Source organism: Ambystoma mexicanum, chromosome 4q (assembly GCF_040938575.1).
Source record: "Ambystoma mexicanum isolate Mex_15411 chromosome 4q, UKY_AmexF1_1, whole genome shotgun sequence".
Classification (NCBI taxonomy): domain Eukaryota; kingdom Metazoa; phylum Chordata; class Amphibia; order Caudata; family Ambystomatidae; genus Ambystoma; species Ambystoma mexicanum.
The window spans coordinates 415,204,441-415,227,194 of NC_090928.1; the positions used below are offsets into that span (position 1 = coordinate 415,204,441).

The 22,754-nt window shown below is 49.6% G+C and overlaps 1 protein-coding gene across 7 annotated transcripts in view; it reads left to right on the top strand.

The window, feature by feature from the left end:
• The window catches only part of ZNF124 (zinc finger protein 124), a 567,552-nt gene that overhangs the window by 383,490 nt on the left and 161,308 nt on the right, over positions 1-22,754 (top strand). The window lies entirely within an intron of this gene.

A 22,754-nucleotide genomic window follows, 5' to 3' on the forward strand; every position in this document is an offset into this window, starting at 1 on the left:
ATAGGCTCTCTTGAATTTCGAGGAATGGTCACGGGTCATTTCCTCCCTTATTTCCGCCACCTTGGCTTCTAGCTCAGCTTTGTATTTGTTGTTCTGTTTGTCTCTTTTTGCTTTGAGTGCTATTATGTGTCCGCGGATCACTGCATTGAAGGCCTCCCACAGGGTTGCCTTGGTTGTTCCCGGCGACTCATTATCCCTGAAGTATTCTACTATACGCTCTCCGATTGTCTCTCGCATAACAGGGTCTTCAATTATTTCCCCCGGTAGTTTCCATCGCCATAGACCAGATTGCTTGCGTAGTGCAGGGAGTGATAACCACAGAGGGGCGTGATCTGAGAGTGAGATGGTGCCCACTTCCGTATGTTGGATCTTCCCCAGCAGTCCTGTGGAGGTCCATATATAGTCGATCCTGGAGCTTGTGCCGTGTACGTGTGAGTAGTATGTATAACCCGGGGTCGAGCCCTGGATTTTCTACCAGACATCTTCCAGGGCTAGCTTTTCCATGGACTTCATTAGGGCCCTCGACGGCGTACCCTGCCCCAAGGATTTGGGATTCGATCTGTCCATATTGGGCTCCCATGCTAAGTTGAAATCTCCGGAAAGTATCACTTTCGCTTTTGCAAAGATTTCCAGTTTATCCATGCTGTCTCTTATGAAGCAGTCCTGCCCTGTGTTGGGGGCATATATAGTCGCCAAAGTCAGGGGGAAGCCTTTGATTTGCACATTCGCGAATAGGAATCTGCCTGGTTTATCTCATATGTTAATATTTTCAGCCCCATTTTCTGATGAGAGAGTTGTGGAATATGTTTACCCATGCCAATGCACCCTACTACACCCTTTTGCCAATGGGAGAAAGAAACTGCCAAAAATGGAGGCGATAACCCCCGTGCGCGCCAAATATGCAAGACTGCGCATAAACCACAAAAGAGCTGCACATCCTGCCCCACACAGGCAAAATTGGTGTAAAAACAGGAATCACTGAATGTCACCTGTCAACTGTCAACTGTCACCTGTCGCAAGGCCACAGAAGGGCTAAAATCCGAAAATGCCCTTAGAAATTCAGTCATTTTCCCAGTGAATTATTGAAAGGAAAAGTGTGCTGAAATCACAGATTCTCCAGGCAGTCGGAGGAATCCAGGCCTCACTGCCTGACAGCTGCTTAAGAAAATTATATGTCAAACCCACTTTAAAAGTGTTTGTTTCCTGATTAAAATTGCAAAATTCACCTCTTTAAAGCGTGTTTGTGAAGGGCTAATTCTTTTAAATGTCTAAATCCCTTATAAACTGTGCTTATATATTATATGTGTGAAATGAAAAGACTTTAATTTAAAGCAACCCAGTATTGGAGCTAAGTAATTGCTTAATTCTGATTGGACAGTAGCCTGACAGTGCTAGCCTGGGAAAGATTCACATCTCAGCTTGACACTCAACTGCTACAGGTGGCCTTAATGGTTCCCACATATTGACAACAAAGAAAGCATCAGACATTCGTAGCTGGCTGAGCCAAGAACAATGGCAAGCTGCCCAACTGATCTCTACAAGGAAGCTTCCCTCTCCAGGAAGGGGACACACCTCCCTGATCAAAGGGATCTGACAGCTGTTTGTTAAAAGGAGAGAAAAAAACTGCTCAAAGCAATCTGTTGTTTAAAATGCATAATTGTGATTAAGTTTGAAACTCTTTAACTGTGCAGTCTGAAGGAGTATAAATCTAAAAATTGGTAGATGTTAACCTAATTTTAGGCCAATGCTTTGAAGACATTGATAAAACCTGTACCACTTAAGGAAGCAAAGTTACGAAAAAATCCTTATTGTAGTCGAACTATTAATGTTGCAAGCCTAAGATTGTATGTACATGATCCACTGATAACAGAGATTACTGAATTAGACATTATTAATCCCAACTGTTATGATTAAAATTGATAATTCTATAGAATGAGGAAGACAGCTCGCACAGAGATGGGGATTGAATGTGAATATAGACAATCAAATATGAAATGTAGGTGTCCAATTTCGTTAGGGTACATCATTTTAGAAATGTACATTTGTGCAAAAGTTGTTTTGTTTTGAAATTTTGCCCACATCATAGAGCTGGGTGAGGTAATTTAATAGTATAAATATAGGAACTTCACTCCACATAGGGACTCTGCTTCCAGAACCCATCCAGATTTCCGCGCTGCACCTTGTTCCAGAACTCCATCTTGCAGCTAACTCCAGATTTATTTGCAGAATCCAGACTTTAGCATTGCTGAACTCTTTCTAGCTAGACCCAATTTCAAACATCCCAATCTTGAAGGGATACTTAATACTGATCCAGCTTGGCTTGCTACCATTAAGGCTTGCCTGCTGAAACTGGCATCCTGCTATCTGCCGGGTCAGTTGACTAGAAGGGCCCATCCAAATCCAGTCTGAGGTGCAGTCCAAAATTGACCAGAACCGCACCGCTTTTCCAGTCCCTCCAGAAGTCCCCTGCTGCGGTTAGACCTGACCGATCTGATGTCCAGAACTTTGACGTTGCAATTTTAATTACATGGGACTGTAAGTATTAATAGGAAGAACAGTGACCCATAGTATATTTGCATTGTCTTCTCCCATCTCAAACCCATCCCATCTTTAAATTCAGAACCCTAGTATCGTTAGAATCCTTCTTGCGCTTTTTTTTTCTCATCTGTGTTTCAAAACCATAACTCCTTAGTGATTTTGAGTAACTAAAGTAAATCCCAGAACGAAAAAGAGTATCCACCACGTGAATGGTTATGCTGGCCACGTAGCTGGGAAGATTCATGTGTGGCCTCCTCTTTTTAATTAATATAGTGTAATAAAACTTATGTCATTTTGAAAATCGAATTCCTGTTTCATTTTCGCGCCTATTTTGCAAAAACGTCTCTCACTAAAACCTCTATAACTTCTTCAAATTTAAAGATAGAAACGAAATTTCAACTTTCACTGATACCTAAGACCCTTAGCTACATCCACAACTAAATACGGCATCGTGGAACAGTGTATTTGACCCGTTTTTCTCCAATATTCCATAGTAAAAATTTGAGGCTAACAACCAACAAAACCGCCTAAAATTATCGGTGGCTTCCATTTTGAAGATCAAGTATCACTACCAAAGAAAAGGAAATGAGCTCCGTCAGCAGAAAGCTCCACAACTACCAGATTACCAACCTGTCTTGGTACCATTTATATCACAATCCAACAGTTCTAGATGCAGAAACAAGCCCTTCACGCAAGAGTACAGCGGAGAATTGGTTGAGAAAAGGCATCTAGTGAGGAAAGCGAGAAGAAAACTGCGCACTTATCCCTCGCCAGAAAACCAAGCCAGCTTCAACAGGGTCCAGCTAACCTACAAATCTTGGATCAGACAACATCGGACACATCTATACCAACAAGATGCGGAAGCCATGTTGAAGTTGGTTTGTGGCCACCCTTTGCGAGAGTTCTGGTCCCTCTTAAGATCCACATCCGCCCCCCTGGAGGTATTACAAAAACAAACCCAATCAGCGAGGTGGACTGGACAAACTTCTACAAAAACTTGTTCCAGACACCCTCGGCCTCAAATTCTTTGGAGACCAGCACCAAACTGGAGCCCTGGGCATATCTGAGCGATGAAGCAGAGATGATTAAGTTTCTTCAAATGCTCAAACCATCGAGAGCCCCTGGTCCTGACGGAATTACCAACTTCGACCTCAAACAAAACTCAAAAGAATGATCTACGCTGATCAGCGAAATCTTTAAACGATGCAAACAATCTAGGCAAATCTCGTCTTCATGGACCTCATCAATCGTGGTGTCCATATTTAAAAAAGGGCGCAAAGAAGATCCGAAGAACTATCGTCCAATAGCCCTGCTTGACACTATTGGCAAAGTCTTTGGGGCACTGCTTCTACAACATCTTCAGCGATGGGCAAGACACGCTGTGTGTGCCGACCCGTTTCAAACAGGGTTTACTAAAAACAACGGCACAGCGACAAACCTCATGTTCCTCAGCGCTTTAAAAAGTAAAGTCCTCAGAGGAGGGCCAAGAGTCTTCCTGGCATTCGTAGAGCTGGTGCAAGCCTTTGACCAGGTAAACGGAGTGAAATTGTGGGAAAAGTTGAGACTTTGGAATTGTCCCACAGAAATTCTTCAAGCGCTCCATCAAGACACCAAGCTGCGTGTGAGGCTGAACCAAGCCGGTTTGTTATCCTCAGAAATCCCACTAGGTAGAGGAGTGAAGCAGGGCTGCCCATTAGCCCCGCCCTCTTTATTGCTTAACTTGGCGATTTCAAGGACTCCGAACTATCCATTCGCTCTTTACCCCCGTCAATGGGGAAGCAGAAAACCACAAGGCTACTATATGCAGATGACCTAATCTTAATGGACATGACCCCGATCGGCCTTCAGCGCCAGCTGGACAATCTGGCCGCCTATACTCAAGCAAATGATCTAACCATTAACGTATCCAAAACCAAGATACTGGTTCTGGAAAAAATGAAACGGCCACAAGATTAACTGTCTTGGTATCTGGAGGGGGTCGCACTAGAAAAAGTTCACAGCTTCAAATATTTGGGAGTAACTCTGGACTGCTCAAGTATCAATGTAACCCTGCAGAGTTCCCTAATGGATAAAGTTAAAAAAAACTAGCGGCACAAGCTTGTGCGCTGGACAAGAAATTTGGATGTTTTTCTCTGCTACCAACGATCCGATTTTACCATGCAAAGGTGGTTCCGTCCCTCACTTACGCAGCGGAAGCCCTCCCACACACGCCTGCGCATCTGTGGTTGAAGTTAGAGGGTTACTTCTGGCGCACGGTATTAGGCCTTCCTAAGTCAACATCCATGCCGCTAATCGGAAGAGAGCTAGGTCTTCTCTCTTTGGGAGGGACCACGTAAATAAAAACTATGATGCTATACAGGAAAACGCTGCTTCCGGATTGTCCGCACCCATTAGCCGCAATACGTGCTGAGACTTTGGCTGCACGCTGCAGCGTGTTAAAATCTTGGGAAGCAGCGTGCAACTATCGGAAATTCACTCTTCAGAGGTCGATCTCGTCCGCTATCCTAAAAAAATAAAAAGAATGGCCAGCTTGACTGGATTAAAACCCTGGACAATGCAGCTAAGGCCAAATCAGTCAGTCAGTCAGTCAGTCAGTCATCTTCCGCCTTATCAAAGTAAACTGAACTTGGTTCCAAATTACCTGAGTAAGTTCCCCAACAAATCAGCCAGAAATCTTTCTGAGAGCACGTCTAAATCTGCTGGAAACCAACGAGATGTTAAACCTAAGAGGACAAAGCAACTCAGACACATGTCGCTTTTGTAAGAACGAAACAAAGGTGGAAACCATACGCCATCTGCTACTAAATTGCCCAGGAACAAAAGAAATAGGCGTGAAATTCCTGTTACCGCACCTTTCGGCTTCATACACTAAGGAAGAGGAATTGTGGTGAGACCGCTTAATGAGCGGAGAAAGAAACACTTGGACAATTGCCACAACACACTCTTAAATGTATTCTTTCTCAAGTCAGCCTCCTACACAAATCAAGCCCCTACAGCGATGCTAGCCGGAAAGGCTTTGCAGCAACGCTTTTCCTCTTCTTTTCTCTCTTCTTCCTCCTCTTTGGACTGTCTTCTTGGACTGTCTCTTATACAGACTTTTTCTGATGTACAGTTTCTTCTTCTACAATGTTTGTAAAAATCATTATTTTGATTAAATCAAATAAATAAATAAAAATAAAATAGTAAAAGTTTGCTGCGAATTTGCAGTTTTCAAAAGTTTACACGTGTCTTTTTCCCATTTCAAAGTGCTTCTTCCATCCCATCCTGATTTAAAGTTTGTACTTTTGTTTATCTTGTAGCTCATGTGTTTTAGAACTTGTTTAGAGTTGCTTTCCTAAGAATTTTTCTCCATTTAAGCATTTTTGACCATTTTGCATTATTTCACAAAGCGATTTTTCACCGGTCATTTTTAAGAGTCCATTTCCAAAAACTTCTTTCTTGTTTGTGGAGGGAAGATTGCCTATAAACTCTAGACCGTGTCTTTCATTCCTGAATACCTGCTGATTAATTACCTTTGTGTAGGATTGCTCATTTGTACTTGAAGAACTTTGTAGGGGGAAATAGTAACCTAAACGCTATCTGTTCACAAACCAAAACTGTTCTTTTTCCTGTGTTTTCTATTCTGCATCATTATCAATGAAATCAATTACTTTGCTTTTTTCTGAATTTTATTGTCACCTTTAGGTGATTGCTGTCCCATGCATAGATATATTTAACTTGTGTGTGATTTGAATATTAAATAAATAAAATAAATATTTCCATTTACAAACCAGCCTGATTCCTGGTTCAGTGTGACCTGGGGTGTATTTTGAGACGGGTGTGATATGAGTGGTATATCATTCAGAATATTGAACTTATAGACACAAATAAATAAGGGTTTAATTGCGCACTACATGCTAGGCAAGACCTGGGTGCGTGCCTGATTGAAATTCTTTACAGCTTGGGGGCTTGTCCGGGATTCTGAATTTGAAATGCCACCTGTGACAGTCTAACTCAGCATACTAGCCTGCAGGGTACAGACACCTTGCTGGGTTGGGGTACTGTGCTACACTGTACAAGCACCTCTCAAAATAAATACTCAAAAAATCGGACCTGTTTGCAAATGTAAATTAACCCTGAAATAAGTTAGACGGAAATTGATATTTCTGAAATGGCGATCCCAGTAGAGATTAACATTGCTAGGGAACACTTCCTGCACAAACTGTTTGTCAGGGGTGAGTGGCCCAAACAGGATGAACAGGTATGGCTACAGGAAATAAAACAACAAGTCACTGCCATAGACCTAGATATATGGCAGGACAAGGGTCAATTACACCATGCGCTTAGCGAACTTATATGGCCCCAAAAATAAGAGGAGCAGTGTAAAATTGCCAAAATAGCGGTCTACCTGTACCTCCACATAGGAATAATACAGGAAAAGCATGCAAACAACATAGACCTGGCAAAGACGCAAGGGGAAACGCTGCAGAAAATCCAAACTAATCTGGACTCTGCAGAACAAAGGCTCCAGAAGAGCCAAGAATTAGAAACGGAGGCTAGGCAGTATATTACCACCCCAAAGGAAGATCTAGCTCTCTTACAGCAAAAGAATGCAGAACAAGATACCAAATTACACACACTAAAAGATGAGTATCAGGAAAGGGTTGACTCTTTAAAACAGAGTCAACAGAAACTGTTGCATCAATTGAATTATAATAGTCTACGCAGAACAGATAGACACATTACAAAACCACATAGAATCCTTGAAAGGGGAAAATAATAAATGTATTATTAAAGACACCACACTTAAGAGGAATTTGATGAGGAGTGCCAGAAATCTAGTGCACTTAAAAAACGGAGGGACGACCTGGCTGAAAAGAGGGGCACTCTTAAGTCAGGAGAGGGACGCCTTAGACCAGGAAGTCAGCCAATTAAAAACTAAGAGGAAAGAAAGCTGGCCCTTCAGGAGTTTAGTGAAGTTAAAACTGAATATGAGAAGGATGCTCTGGAAAAGAACACTCAGACCAATAATGATAAAACTCGGGAGGTGAGTCTCCTGCAGCAAAAATTGGCCCAGTATTTCCAAACCAGGCAGGAAGCACAGAGAGACCATGAGGCACTCTTTGAAAAGGAGGCGCTCTTTGACAAACATATAGCCATGCAAGAGCAAATCATTGAGACCAGTAAGGCCTTAATAGAGGAGCAAAAGAGCCAGATTTCGGCATGGCACCAGGGAATAGGGGCTGAAAGAGATGAGGTAGGAAGGGACAGAGAACCCCCGAGCATAACATCAGGACCCCTGTCATCAGGGACTTTAACCCCTTCAGTACCATGGACTCTGCCGCCCTCATGTCCACTGGCTCATATGAACCAAGGGCCACGGGGATGGTAGACTTCAGTGGAATTAGCAACATGGGACTGACAGATGAGCGCCTCCCAGAAATTGATGGGCGGGCATCGCTGTACAGATTCCCAAATGTTAGGGCTAGCCTCTCTGACCAGGAAGACTCTAGTGAGGGGAGAATCAGGGAACTGGATCCTCAAAAATACTGCCTAACAAAGGATCAGTCTGCAAAATTTGGTGGGGAACTCCATAAAACTAGGCCCACAAAGAGTATCTTAAAGACCTCTTCCCAGCTAGGGCAGTGGTGGGGGGGGGTACTCAGCCAATCCTGGGAGCAAGGGAGAGTCAGAAGACTCTTCTGAGCTCCACAGGTCTCAAGAAACTAGGCCCCCACATTCTGCAAGCTATTCCCAAGCTCACAGAATCGGGGAGAGCCTAGAGGATCAGATAGCCACCTCCTGTAGCAGTGCCTCTGAGTCAGAGGATGAGTGCACACGGGTGACTAAGACTAAAAAGACCAACAAAATTAAGAGGGCCCTACTGAAAGATCCCCTGAAACAGATCAAGGCCATTAGGAGCGTCATAACTCCTATCTGTCACAGGTTTCTCCCTTCTCACCTGTCTGTATTCTTTATTGGAGTTCTTTGAAGGAGTCTTCTTGCGCACAGTTCGGGTCTTGTATAACCCTGTGCGAACGTCCTCGGGTTCCAGCGTGAGTTCAGTGTTTCGACTCCTGGAACGTTCAGAATGTCCGGGAAGTCCTGGGAAACAATGAAGAGTGTACTCTGAGACGGGTACACAGAGATCCAGGATGCAAGAGGTAATAAAGAGGAAGGGAATGAATGAGGAGGGAAAATTAGGGGCCAGGAACCAGGAATCGAAGAAGGTAGCGAGAGCGAACTACGGCAGCACACGTCTAGCCACTGCAAGCGGTAGCGTTGAGACGGCGTGGGGCCGCGGGGGCGTGTCTTCTTTATAGAACGTGCTGCGTCCGACGCAGAAGCTGGTAAACAACGTTCCGTGTTTGACTGCCATGTTGGGAGTACTGCTGAGTGCAAGCCCATATGTGTCAGGGACCAGGAAGTCCAAAAGGGACGCGTCCGATGGTTCAGGACAGCAGGCCTCCTCCGAAGGCCTGTCCCTCCGGGTTCGCCCGGGTGTATAAGATGATACCTTCTGAGTTACCTGGGGGCATTTAGGTTTGAGATTGGTTCCCAGGTGCGTTCACTAGGAGGGTACCCTTTCCACTCAACCAGGTACTGTAGCGGACCACTTCTGTACCTGGAGTCACATATTCTGGACACTTTGTATTCCAAGTGGTGATCGACAATTACAGGGGTAGACCTTGGGGCAGTCCGGGAGGACTGGACGTACGGTTTCATTAGAGACGTGTGAAACACTGGATGGATCCTCTTCCAGGAGTCTGGTAGTTTTGAGTCGGAAGGCCACTGGCTTTATGATTTCCTTTATGGAAAAGGAGCCATAGTACCGGGGAGCCAACTTATTCGGTCGTAAATGTAGAGGCAGTAGTTTCGAGGATAGCCAGACCTTATCACCCACTGCATAGGAAGGTCCTGGTCTTCTTTTGGAGTCCGCATAATGCATGGTTTTAGTTTGGGCCCTTTCTAAGTGTTCTTTGGCTTCCTTGTGTATGTTGATGAGAGTTTCAATCCAGGACCCGACTGTAGGTACTGGTGTAGGATGTGGGAGAATGGAAGGTAGAACCGAAGGGTGGAATCCTTGGCTGCAAAAAAAAGGGGCTGGTATTGACAGCCGAGTGATCCGAATTGTTGTAGGTGAATTCAGCCACAGATATTAAGAGTGACCAATCGTCCTGTACCTTGGTGGTGAAACAACGAAGATATTGCTCTAGGGTTTGGTTCACAAGTTCAGTAGCTCCGTTAGTCTGTGGATGATAACCTGAGGAGAGGGCACGTTGGCCTCCTAGTATACGGCATAAGTGTTTCCAAAATTGAGAGATGTATTGAGGTCCTCTGTCTGATATGATCTTGGAAGGAAGTCCATGAAGTCGAAATATGTGTTCCAGGAAGATTCCAGCGAGTTCTGAGGAAGATGGTCGTTTATACAATGGTGTAAAATGAGCCATATGAGTGAGTAAATCAGTAGTGACCATGATAGTCGTGTATCCCCTGGAAGGTGGCAATTCCACAATAAAGTCTGTAGCAATGAATTCCCAGGGCCTTGTTGCTAGCGTAGGTTGAAGTAGGAGACCCTCCGGTCTCTTGTTATCATGTTTGTTTTGATTGCGGACTGAACAGGCTTGGATGTAGAGTTGGATGTCAACTTTCATCTTTGGCCACCAAAATTGTCTTTGTATTAGATGGAGGGTGTTGGTGATGCCACGATGTCCTGAGTGAAGGGTATCGTGACAGAGGTTAATAATCTTTTGTTTTAGTCTGTGTGTGTGAATGACCAGGCCATTATCCTTGAACAGATACCCGTCCTTTGTTCTAAGATTCCATCGATTCTTCCCTGTAAATTCCTTCCAGATCTCAGAGGACTGGGTTTGCATCGGAATGTCTTCCAGGAGGCTGATTGCTTGGGCTACAAAAATTGTGTGGGGGAACGTCTTTGGGAAGGACCGATCTTCAAGAGTTTCGTAGTCGGGACGTCGGGATAAGGCGTCAGCAATTATGTTCTGTGTTCTATGGACATGATGGATCTGGAACTGGGTAAAGAAGGCCCAATGGGCTTGACGGCTATTCCTACATTCCAGAGATTGCAAAACTTGAAGATTCCGATGGTCAGTGCGGACCTGAACAGGATGTTTTGCTCCCAAAAGTAGATAACGCCAGTCTGTGAAGGCTTGATGGATGGCTAACAGTTCCTTTTCCAATACAGAATAATGAGTCTCGCTGGGAGTTAGAGTTTGTGAAAGATAAGCAATGGGATGTTCTAAGTTATCCTCGAATTCCTGCTTTAGAACTGCTCCTATGGAGTAGTAAGAGGCATCCGTCTCCACTAGAAAAGGTCGATTGATGTCAGGTTGAGCCAGGATGGGGGCTTGTGTAAACTCTGCCTTTAATCGTTGGAACGCTTCATCTTGGGCTGCTGTCCAGAGTAAGGGAGTATCTTTTTTCAACAATGTAATAATCGGTTGAACTATCTCAGAAAAGGAAGGTATGAATTTCCGGTAAAAGTTGGCAAGTCCCAGGAAGGATTGAATCTGTTTCACAGTAGTTGGAACAGGCCAGGATAGTATGGCTTTTACTTTTGAGTGATCCATTCCAATTCCTTCTGGACTAAGGACAAATCCTAGATAGTGAAGAGTAGAGACCTGGAAAAGGCATTGCTCGGGTTTAGCCAGGAGCTTGTGTTCACGTAGCCGCTGTAAAACTGCTTTAACATGCTCTTCATGCTTAAGATGGTCCTTGCAGTTTATCAGGATATCGTCCAGGTAAACTATGACGAAGAGGAACAGCGTATCGGAAGACATCCGGTCCATGAAATGTTGGAAGACCGCTGGGGCATAGCCGAGTCCGAAGGGCATGACCAGGTATTCAAAGTGACCAAAGGGTGCTCTAAAGGCTGTTTTCCATTCGTCACCCTCCCTAATACGGATCAGCTGGTAGGCAGCTCTGAGATCCAATTTCGTGAAGACTGCAGCTCCTCTCACCGCTTCCAGGATATCTGAGATTAAGGGCAATGGGTAGCGGTCCTTGAGGGTGCATTGATTTTAAACCACAATAATCAAGACAAGGCCTAAGCTCTTTAGTATCTTTCTTGGGAACAAAAAACAACAAAGCTCCCACTGGAGATTTGGAAGGTCGTATGGTGCCATTTTCAAGGTTTGTATCCAAGTATTCTCAGAGGGCCTTTTCTCTGGTTCGTATAAAATGAATGTCCTTCCAAAAGGAATCAATGCTGAGGGTTCAGTATCAATAGCGCAGTCTTCAGGCCTGTGAGGGGGTAGGGCCTGAACTATGGCAGTTGAAAACGCATCAGTGTAATCCTGATAGGCCCTAGGAACCTGGATGATATTTGAGACCATGAATGGGCCTTGCTGGTATGATATGATATGGCATTTGTAACGCGCCTATACACAAGTGTTTCAAGGCGCGACGAGGCAGGGAGGGGGGAACAAAGGGAAGACAGACAACGATCCTACTAGGCCAGGTGTCATTCAATCGCGCAAGTGCAAGGATAGAGGGGAAGGGAAAAGTGCAAGGGGAAAGTGCAGTACAGGGGACAGGGGTAGAAGAATAACAAGATAAATAATACGGGCCAGCTAGTGGCAAGTGCAAGGTAAGTGCAGACAAGTGCTGGGAAGGGGGGCTGTAGGGATACAGAGACAGTCCCGCAGTGCAGGGTTGCCAGGGAGGCAGTGCAAGGGGAGAGTGGCTGGGCCAAGGACAGAGATCGGTGAGAGTGGCCCCGTTGCAGAATCAGTGCAGTTTCAGTAAGGAATTTAGCAGGGGAGAGGGGGAGAGAAAGCAGAAGCAAAGAGGAAGGTTTTGAGGTGCTTCCGGAACCGGAGATGGTTCTCATGTTTCAGGGATGCAGGAAGGCTGTTCCAGGGGGAGGCCCCTGCCGCGGAGAGAGATCTACCCCCAACTCGTTGCTTGGAGAAGCGGCTGACACTGAGGGAGTTGGAGGCGGATGAGCGAAGAGCTCGAGAAGGAAGATATTTAGGAAGAGAGAGTTGAAGGTATTTTGGCCCCAGGCCCCAGAAGGCCTTGTGGACATTGCAGAGGGTCTTGAACTTAATCCTCGCAGCCACTGGGAGCCAGTGTAGAGATTTCAGCCCTGGAGAGATACGGTCCCTGGGCTTGAGGCCAAGGACAAGTCTCGCAGTCCTGTTCTGGATGAGTTGCAGAGGGCGGAGAGTAGAGGCAGGCAGATTTGGATAGAGGCTGTTAAAGTAGTCCAGCTTGGAGAGAACCAGGACTCTGGAGACAGTGAGCTTCTGGGGGAAGCAGAGGAAAGGAAGAATACCTCTGAGGAGGTGCAGCTGGTAGTGTGACTTCTTAGAGACGTCAGATATGTGAGGAGAGAAGGAGGGTGTGGAGTCGAAGATGACCCAGAGGTTTTTTGCCTTGCAGGAAGAGGGCCAAGAGAGGCCGGCCAGAGAGCTGCAGGGAAGGAGGGAGTGGGTGTGCCGACGAGTAGAATCTCAGTCTGTTAGTCGAGGGGGCACGTCGCCGTCCCCCCTGATCGAGTTTTGGCTGGTGGCAGTGGATACTACTTTTTATATTCTACCGCGAATATTTTCCTGTGGGATTTCCCATTGTTTTAGGCTACTATCTTTATTTAATTATTTACGGTAGCCTTGAACATACCGCCGGTTTATTTAATTAATATTAATTCTCCGGTTGGTATTTTTTGCCAAAACTTGATTCTAAAATGGCGTTTGTGTTCTCTTCTGTGACTCCAACCCAAGTCGAGCCCTTTGTCCCACTTTTTGGCGGGCTTCTCCACAGAAGCCCTCCAAAGTGGTGCCACTCTGTCTGGGGTACTTAGGAGGGGTGGAGGGGGATTTAGGCACCCTGGACCGAGTTGCCTAGGCAACTCAAGTCGCACTCCGTCCTGATTGGCCCAAGTGGTGAGCTCAGCATGTTTGAGTGACAGCTAGCTGAGTGAATGGGGGTTTTCTGCATAAAAGCAGGGCTTTGGGGGCTGGAACTTCAGAAGTCGCCACAGGACCTAAGAATCCGACGAGGGAGAAGCTGAGCCGACCTGCCACGATGCCACCACCGGTGGAGCCCTGCTGGACCGTCTCACCACTTTTCCCAACGACAGAGGAGATCTTCCGCCGGAGAGTCTTCTTCCTTTAACTGGTGGGGATAACCAGTTGCACCGTCTTTTCGCCTTCCCGACGTACCTCGTGGCCGCCTTGCCTGTGCCAAGCACCCCGGCAACCGGGATACCACGTTTTAGCATGATCGCGAACAAAGGTACCACCTTTAAACGGAAACCTCCGCGGCTGGTTTCTTCCCTGGTAGTGCAACGACCTTCATCTTTCCTCCAAGTCGAGATTTTCTCTTCCCCTGGACGACGACACGACTTGCACCCACTGCCAGGAACAACTGTCACCGCTGGAGGATCCTTCCCACTTAAGGTACCATGCCCCACCTGGCTTCCCTTGCTACCGACTGTACGGGGTAGATTTAGCCCCCGGCTTTCGAACCTGGGTTAGCCTGGGACACCCTGGCTAAACTTTCCTAAAGCCTCTCTAAACTCTTTTTGAACCCTCTGCAAGACTTTCTAAGCCAAGTGTAACTGTGTGTTCTCCAGCATGGGGTCTGGCATGGATTCACATGCTCATGAATATTCCCCGTCGTCAGGCTCCGTATCAGTTTCGTTTCTGATCTGTCTTTCGTAGTAGTAACTAATCACTGATCTCTGCGTCATACTGACCCCAGCCAATGACTGCCATCTCCCTAAGCCCCGCCTCTGGCAGCCATCTTCAGATTTTTACCGCACGTTCATGTGTTGGGATCCTCGTGCTATTGCTCTCGAGCTGTAGTGCGTTTTCGCGCTTTTTCATAGGAAAATGTTCTCTTTTTTCGGTCAAAAGAGCCTCAAGCTCCACCGTTTCTTTATCCGATCAACGGGGACCCGTGTCGGATTCCTCTACGCCCCTCAAGGGTGAAGATTTCGTCGAGCCACGCTTTTGGAGGACTCCAGAAGTTTCTCAGGCCCATCTCGGACATGGCCCAGGAGAAGGGAAGCTCGACGCCCGGAAAGCTGTTCAGAGTCTGCCCTGGATGCCAGCTTCAGAATGTCTTTAAGGAGGACGAACACTCCCTTTGCCTCTACTGCCTGCATGAGGACAAGACGCACGTGGAGAAGGACTGTGCGTTTTGCGGAAATATACTGGCTGGAAGGGAAGAGCCGTCAGGCGAGAAGAAGAAGTCCGAGCGGTCTTCTAAGACCTTTGAGGGCGTCCCGGCGACGGGGGCCCAACAGAAGGCCGAGCACCGCGAGTCCGCTGGCACCGGGAGCGCCGAACGGTCGGGCTCTACGGTTGCCAGGCAGGGCGCATCCTCCCCGGCGCCATCAACCACGAGCCAACGCTCTGGCTCGGGTAAGAGGAAGGCCGGGCACCCGGTGAAGCTCCTGGAGAGACCCCGGTTGATCTCGAAGGCCCCATCGGAGGGGGAGCGAGGCGGTGACCCTCCCCCCAAGGAGAAGGCGGTGAGCGCACCTAAGGTGGTGAAAGCCTTGATCCACCCTGCCAAGGCCTCTATCGAGACAGTCGCGGCGGCCCTGGCTCAGCCTGTGGAGGCTACACCAGTGGAGGCGACTTCGGGGCTCAGAGTCTCCCTGCCACCGCGGAGGGAGTCCTCTTTCAAGCCCATCGACAGGACCCCCGTGAAACCTCCGACGGAGAAGAAAAAGGGGGGGCAGGAGGTCATCGTGGATTCGGCCTCAACCTCTGAAGAAGAGCTGATCGAAGCCTTAAGCCACGGCATTGGCGTGGAAGATTACCAGCCCGTCGGGAGGGATCCCGACGTAGGAGACGACGAGAACATCGAGGGTGCCGACGAGGCTCCTGACCGCCCGTCGGAATCCCCTCAACCAGTGCCGCAAGACAACTCGGCGGCCATTTTGTTGGCTATACAGTCCTTATGCTCGGAGATAAGGACGAGATTGCCGTTACCACCGACGGAGGAACCGCTCCCGACGGGGGACCCAGAGCCAGGCCCTTCTGGGAGCCCTCCTCCGAAGAGAAGAAGGATTCATCCTCCACCTCCTTTTCAACCATCGCACCCTGCTCAACCCTCCTCCCCGTCCACGATCTGTGGGGATGATACGGGGACGGACACGGCCGCGACGGGTACAGACGACGAGGTTTACGACGAGGATCTTCCGTTGTCACCTCCTCCCCGGGCTTCCCCGCCCGACGAGATTGGATCGTTTCATGCCATGATCGCCAGGGCATCCGAGCTTTTCCAGCTCTGCCCGGAAGAGAAGAAGGAGGAAGGTTTCCTTCATCAACGGCGCGAGACCAAGAGGAAGACGGTCCTCGCTGTACCTCTACTGGACGATATCTGGGATGAGGGTCTCGCCCTCCTCAAGAACCCATCCACAACGCCTGCGAGAAGAGATCGGTACGAGAAGAAGTACCGGGTCCCGGACGCGGCCTCCTTGTGCCTTCGGGCACAGCCGACCCCAGACTCGGTCGTCTCCGCGGCGGCCAGGAAGAAAGCGGGGGGGGGGCTTCGGCCTCTACGTCAACCTCCCCACCGGACGGCGAGGGAAAGAAATAGGACACGATGGGACGCAGAGTATTCTCATCGGCAGCAACGACGATTAAGGCTGCAAACGCCTTAGCCAACGTAGCCCGCTACGACAGGGAGTTGTGGTACAAGATCGCCCCCCTGCTGGACTTCCTACCAGATGACAAGAGGGCGGAGGCCCTAGAGATCTTGCAGGAAGGAGAAGTGGCGTCGGACCACACCATTACGATAGCGACGGACATCGCTCACACTGGTTTTCGCCAGTTGGGCAACGGCGTGTGCCTTAGACAGCGTGGATGGCTCAAGGCAACGGACTTCCGGCAGGACGTGCAGACCAGAGTTTTGGACATGCCATTCGACGGGAGCAACCTGTTTGGGAAAACAGTGGACGATTCCCTACAAGCCATCAAGACGGACACAGAGAAGGCCCGGGCTCTTGGTGTTCTCCAGCAACGACGGCCGCCCTTTCGGAGCGCCGGAGGCAAGCAGGGTGCCTCCAAAGGTTCCGGCGGCGGATATTCCACCTACCGTCAAGCGGCCCGTTCGTCGTCACAGGAAGCCTACAGGGGACGAGGCAAGTCGGGCGGATCGCGCCGTCGTCACCAGGGAGGACAAGGCGGCAAAGCCTCGTCGAAGCAGGACTGAACCGGCCGTGGGGTCGGGCCCCCACCGAAGCATCCTGGTGGGAGGCCGGCTGGCGAACTTCGTCAGTGTGTGGGAGTCCATCTCCACCGACCGTTGGGTGCTGGACGCCCTGGCCCAGGGTCACGCGCTCGAGTTTCTAAAGAAGTGCCCGCGTGTCCCCCCGTGGCCAGTAAGGAACATCACGTCCCTCAACTTCTCTTGGAGGTAAAGGCGATGCTCAAGAAAGGCGCCATCGAGCTCGTCCCAAAGAGGCTTCGGGGCTCCGGAGTTTACTCAAGATACTTCCTCGTGATGAAGAAGACGGGAGGATGGCGTCCCATCCTGGACCTACGACGACTGAACAAATTCATCAAGGCACAGAAGTTCCGGATGGTCACCCTCCAGCACGTCCTGGGTCAGCTGGAGGAGGGCGATTTCCTGTCGTCATTGGATTTGGAGGATGCCTACTTCCATATCCCCATCCTAAAGGGACACCGAAAGTTTCTCAGATTCGTGGTCCAAGGGCGTCACTACCAGTTCAGAGCCCTTCCCTTCGGATTGAGGTCGGCACCCAGGGTGTTCACCAAGTGCCTCGCACCGGTGGCGGCGCGGCTGCGCCTGGAGGGGATCCACGTCTACCCCTACCTGGACGACTGGCTCATCCGAACAAAGACAAGGGAGCTCGCCGCGGAGCACACGGCGAGGACCGTCCAACTACTCACGGACCTGGGATTCTCCATCAACTATACCAAGTCCCACCTGGTGCCCGCGCAAGACGCACTGTTTCTGGGAGCGAAACTCGACACAGTGGCGCTTCTGGCCTCCCCGTCGGAGGAAAGGACGAGGGCCATCTTGGGCAAGGTGCAGCGGATGCTGGTTGCGGACGCGGCCAGGGTGAGGTCCATCAAATCCCTCCTCGGGAATGATGTCTTCTTGCATTTATCTCATCCGCCTGTGCATGCTTTGGATGCGCCCGTTACAGGAGTTCCTGGACGCTCGTTGGATCCAGACGACGGGCAGCTTCGAGGACAGGATCACGCTTGACGAGAGCTTCGGTGGTGGGGCACCCGCGCGCATCTGACGGCGGGCATGGACTTCCAGACCCCGGGCCACCAGAAGACAGTGACCAAGGATGCCTCCCTGGAAGGGTGGGGAGCGCACACCAAAAATCTGCACGCGAGGGGCCTTTGGCTGCCGACGGAGAAGTCCCTCCATATCAACGTCCTGGAACTCCGTGCAGTGTTTTGGGCCCTCAGGTCCTTTCTTCCGTCCCTCAAGGGCAAGGTGGTGAGGATCTTCACCGACAACACCACCACCATGTTCTACATCAGGAAGCAGGGCGGTACCAGATCCCCAGCCCTGTCCAAGGAGGCGCAGGATCTGTGGCATTGGGCCGTCGCCCAAGGGATATTTCTGGTGCCGTTTCATCTGGCAGGAATAAAAAACACTGTCGCCGACTCTCTCAGCAGAGAGCTGCGCTCGTGCCACGAGTGGGAACTACGACAGGATCTAGTGGACCGCCTCTTCCGACGGTGGGGCACACCCCAGATCAATCTGTTCGGGACGGCGACGAACTCCAAGTGCCGGAGGTTCGCCAGCAGGTTTCCCCAGCCGAGGAGCATGGGCGATGCTTTCTCGTTCCCCTGGGAGGGCCTGTTCCTGTATGCGTTCCCTCCATTGCCGCTGCTGATCCGGCTCATCAACCAGCTCAAGAGGTCACGGTGCAGGATGATCCTCGTCGCACCTGCGTGGCCGAGGCAGATATGGTTCCCGGACCTTCTGGACTTGTCAGCGTCCCCGTCAATCAAGCTGCCAGTGAACGCGGATCTTCTCTCCAGGGAAGGAGGCGCCATCCTCCATCACGACCCGAAGTCGCTGAACTTGCAGGCCTGGCTCCTGCAGCGTTAGAGTTTGGAGGTTACGACATACCGGCCGACTGCAGAGAGGTTCTTGCAAAGGCCAGGGCGTCCTCAACTCTTAAATGCTACGGACACAAATGGAAGAGGTTCTCTGTCTGGTGCCACGCACAGAAGATTAACCCTCTACGGATTACGGCTCCTCAAGTGCTGCCGTACCTGCTGACGGTGGCCAAGGCTGGACTGGCGCACGCTTCCATCAAGATTCATCTTGCTGCGATCTCCCAATACACCAGAACCACGGGACGCACGTCTTTGTGGTCTCATCGTCTGGTGAAATAATTCATGAAGGGACTGTTCAGATCGTTCCCGCCGGTGAAGGCTCCGGCTCCGGCCCCGGCGTGGGAGCTCAACGTGGTGCTGACCAAGCTCATGGGACCTCCGTTCGAGCCTCTGCACTCAGCTCCGTTGAAGTTCTTGTCGTGGAAAACAGCGTTTCTTGTGGCCATCACCTCCGCAAGACGGGTGGGAGAGATCCAGGCCCTTTCTTGCAAGCCCCCGTACTTGACTTTTCTCGACACGAGGGTAGTGCTCAGGGCGCACCCCACCTTCATGCCCAAGGTGCCGTCGGACTTCCACCTCAACGAACCCTTGGTGTTGCCTGTTTTCTTCCCGTCGCCTTCGTCGCCGACTGAAAGGACTTTGCACTCGCTGGATGTGGCTAGAGCGCTGAAGTTGTACGTGGACCGCACGAAGATTTTTCAGAAGACGTCACAACTTTTTGTGAACTTTGGACCTGTCAATCAGGGGAAGGCTCTCTCAAAGGCTTCCATTTCCAGATGGCTCTCCGGCTGTATCATGTACTGTCATCGGTTGGCAAACCGACCTCTGCCCGGCCGTCCGAGAGCCCATTCCACCAGAGCGATCGCAGCTACCACGGTGTTCCTATCTGGTGTGCCCTTGCTGGACATCTGCAGGGCTGCTACGTGGAGGTCGACGCACACCTTCACGAAATTCTACTGCGTCGACCAGGATTCCATGGTCGGCCAAGCAGTGCTGCGCAACCTGTTCGCCTAAGGTGAGCCTGGTGAGGAGGTAAGAATTGCTTAATGTTGAGTTTTGGATGTAATGCTTAATGTTGAGCCTGTTGCCACCTCCCGTGGTTGTGCATGTGTGTACTGCTATGTATTCTTTTATTCATGAGCATGTTAATCCATGCCAGACCCCATGCTGGAGAAGGAACAAGTTACTTACCTGTAACTGTTGTTCTCCAGCATGGGTCTGGCATGGATTCACATGCGAACCCTCCAGCCTACCCCTCTGCGGCTCTTCACTTGGTCATACTGCCACTTCATGTGCTACCAAATGTGAAGATGGCTGCCCGAGGCGGGTTTTAGGGAGATGGCAGTCATTGGCTGTGGTCAGTATGACGCAGAGATCAGTGATTGGTTATTACTACGAAAGACAGATCAGAAACGAAACTTATACTGTTTTTTCTTTACCGAGGATTACCAGCCTGACGACGGGGAATATTCATGAGCATGTGAATCCATGACAGTCCCATGCTGGAGAACAACAGTTACAGGTAAGTAACGTGTTCCCTTTCCCCTAAATACGCCAGCTTCTTTGCAGGGCTGGAGGATCAGACCCACTCGATGGTCCACCTATAGGGAGGCCATCTTAAAACATTTTTCTGTACATAGGAACCCCCAAGAGGCCCGCAAGGCGGCCTACAACCTGCAATGTGGGGAAAACCAGGCCCCACAAGAATTTGTTCAAGAATTAAAACGTGCCTTTGCGCAGACCACTAGGAGGGTGCGCACAGACAGTAGGGAGTTCATTAATACCTTCTTTCATGCACTCCCTAAATACATCATGACCCAGCTGGTGAGGGACTTTCACAAGAAGAGGTCACTAGACTGCGTCATTGAACAGGTGACTCGTATTTATGAAGTGCAGAAACGGGAAGAGAATACAAATTCAAATAAAAACCCCAAACCAGCCAACACCCCTGCTGCTGCTAAGGTGGCAGAGGTGAAGGTTGCCCCCATCTTGGATTTGGATATGGGGGGGGGGCTGAAAATATTCCTGTGCAAAATCCTTCTAACCAAAGAACATGAAGGCCCTCGGGTCCATCCCTAATTCAGGGAGGTAATCCCCCAAATGGTACCCCTAACTCCCCTGATTATATAAGCCCCCGTTACAAGGGCAACAGACCCATCCTGGGCTATGTGTGGACTCCCCCAGCCCAATGGGGAGGAATCCAACCAGGTAGCTACCAACCCAGGAAACTTCCCTCCTAACTTTCCCGCAGGAGGGCAGTAATTCCCCAAATGCCGGGTTGAGCTTCTTTCCCCGGTACCTGCCAAACTTCAACCCCCAAAACAACCTTTCTTTCTTTCCCCACTTTCCTGAGCCCAGACAGCCCAATCCAGGCGAGGGGAGGCCAAGGGTGGAGGGTTACCAGAACTATCCCAACCAAGAGTATTATGGGAGAAGGGACAGTTACACTTCCTGTGATCCATCTAGGATGGACCAGAGACCCCCCGTACCAGCCAGAGCAGGTGTCCCAACTGGAGTGCAAGGTCCAGAACTTGTCACAGGATCTGGGTCACATGTTGAGGGCTCAGCAGAACCGTCAGATGAACATGGCAGCTCAGTACCCCTCAAATCAAGGGTCTGGTACTCCAAAGCAATGACGAGGAGATAACCCCGACAAACCACCGGTTCCAAATGGGGAGGCACTGAGGGAAGAGGGCTGTAAAGCCTTAGAGGAAGTTTCCTTTCCCACTTGTGAAAAGCCCCTGGAAACCCAGGAACCGGAACCAGAATCTCCTGCCACCGAAAGTCTGAAACCTAAGGAACAGAGGGGGAGGGGGGTAGGAGAAATAAAGGACCTAAAAAGACCCATTTTGTGGAGGATGTTAGAGGCTTTCAATTTGAAGGAGATGGGTCCTCGGAGGACTCCGGGAAAAGTATCTTCTCCTTCAGGGATGGGGGAATTCCTCCCAAAGAAAAATGGGTCCCGAGAGATCCTAATCCAGACTGGGTAAATGTGGGGACTGAGTTAAAACCGCCCATCATTGAATCCCAGAATGACAAACCAGAAAATCACCTTGCCCAAACCAATTCTGGTGACTGCCTCTAAAAGGGGGAGGGGCAGCCCAAAATCAGAACCAGGGGAGCCCATAACTCCCCCAATATCCAACTGTCCTATTTTCTTTTTGCAGATCCCCAAGCTCCCACACAGGATCATGCCCAAACCTTTTCTGGGGACTGCCTCCAAAAATGGGGGGACAGCCCCAAATCAGAAAAGGAGCAACCCGATACTCCTCGAATCACTGAGTGTGAAACTTTCGGTTGAGATTCCCAAACCATCCAACTTCATTCTGGGGACCGCCTCCTAGAAGGGGGGCAGCCCAGAACCAGCACAAGAGTAACCCCAAACCTCACCAACCACTTCTGTTGACTGCCTCCAGAAGGGGGGGGGGCAGCCCAGAACCAGAACAAGGGGAGCCCGGAACTACCCAAGTAGCGGTGTGTCAAAATTCTTTGCCAGATTCCCCAACTGCAACACCGTCTCTTGACCAAACTACCCCGGTGTCAGAGTCATAAATAAGCCAATTGACCATCCAGCTTACCAAGAACACCCATTACCTTTGCCCATTGGAGGACAAGGAAGGTAGATTCTACGCCTCCATCCAAGTGCAAGGGCAATGTGCAATTCCAGTACTGGCGGACACTGGATCCCAAGCAACTTTGCTGTCAAAGAGGATCTTTGAGCAGCTAAATTCAGGAAGGGGAGAAAGATATCAGATCCCTCTCATTCCTCTTCCTGCACAGCTCCAGAACTTTGACAGGAAGGAAATTCCTGTCGAGGGGTCTGCAGAGCTGGAAATTAAAATTGGGTGACACAAAATGAAGCACCCAGTCCTAGTCGTTGTGCCAGAGGGAACCCCCTGTCTATTAGCGAATGACATCCTCCGTAGGCTGTCTCCCCTAATAGATTGTGTGAATAATGTACTCTGGTCCCAGACTCATAGGCCAATTAAACTAAAACAAAGTGTCAACCATGATAGTCTAAATGGCACATGCCACATGGTTTACCAAAAACAGGACCAAATGAAGTTCTACCTTCAAAATAATGACATACCCAATGTCATCATCATAGCTGTGGGACAACAAACTGGTGATGAACAGCCAAAATTG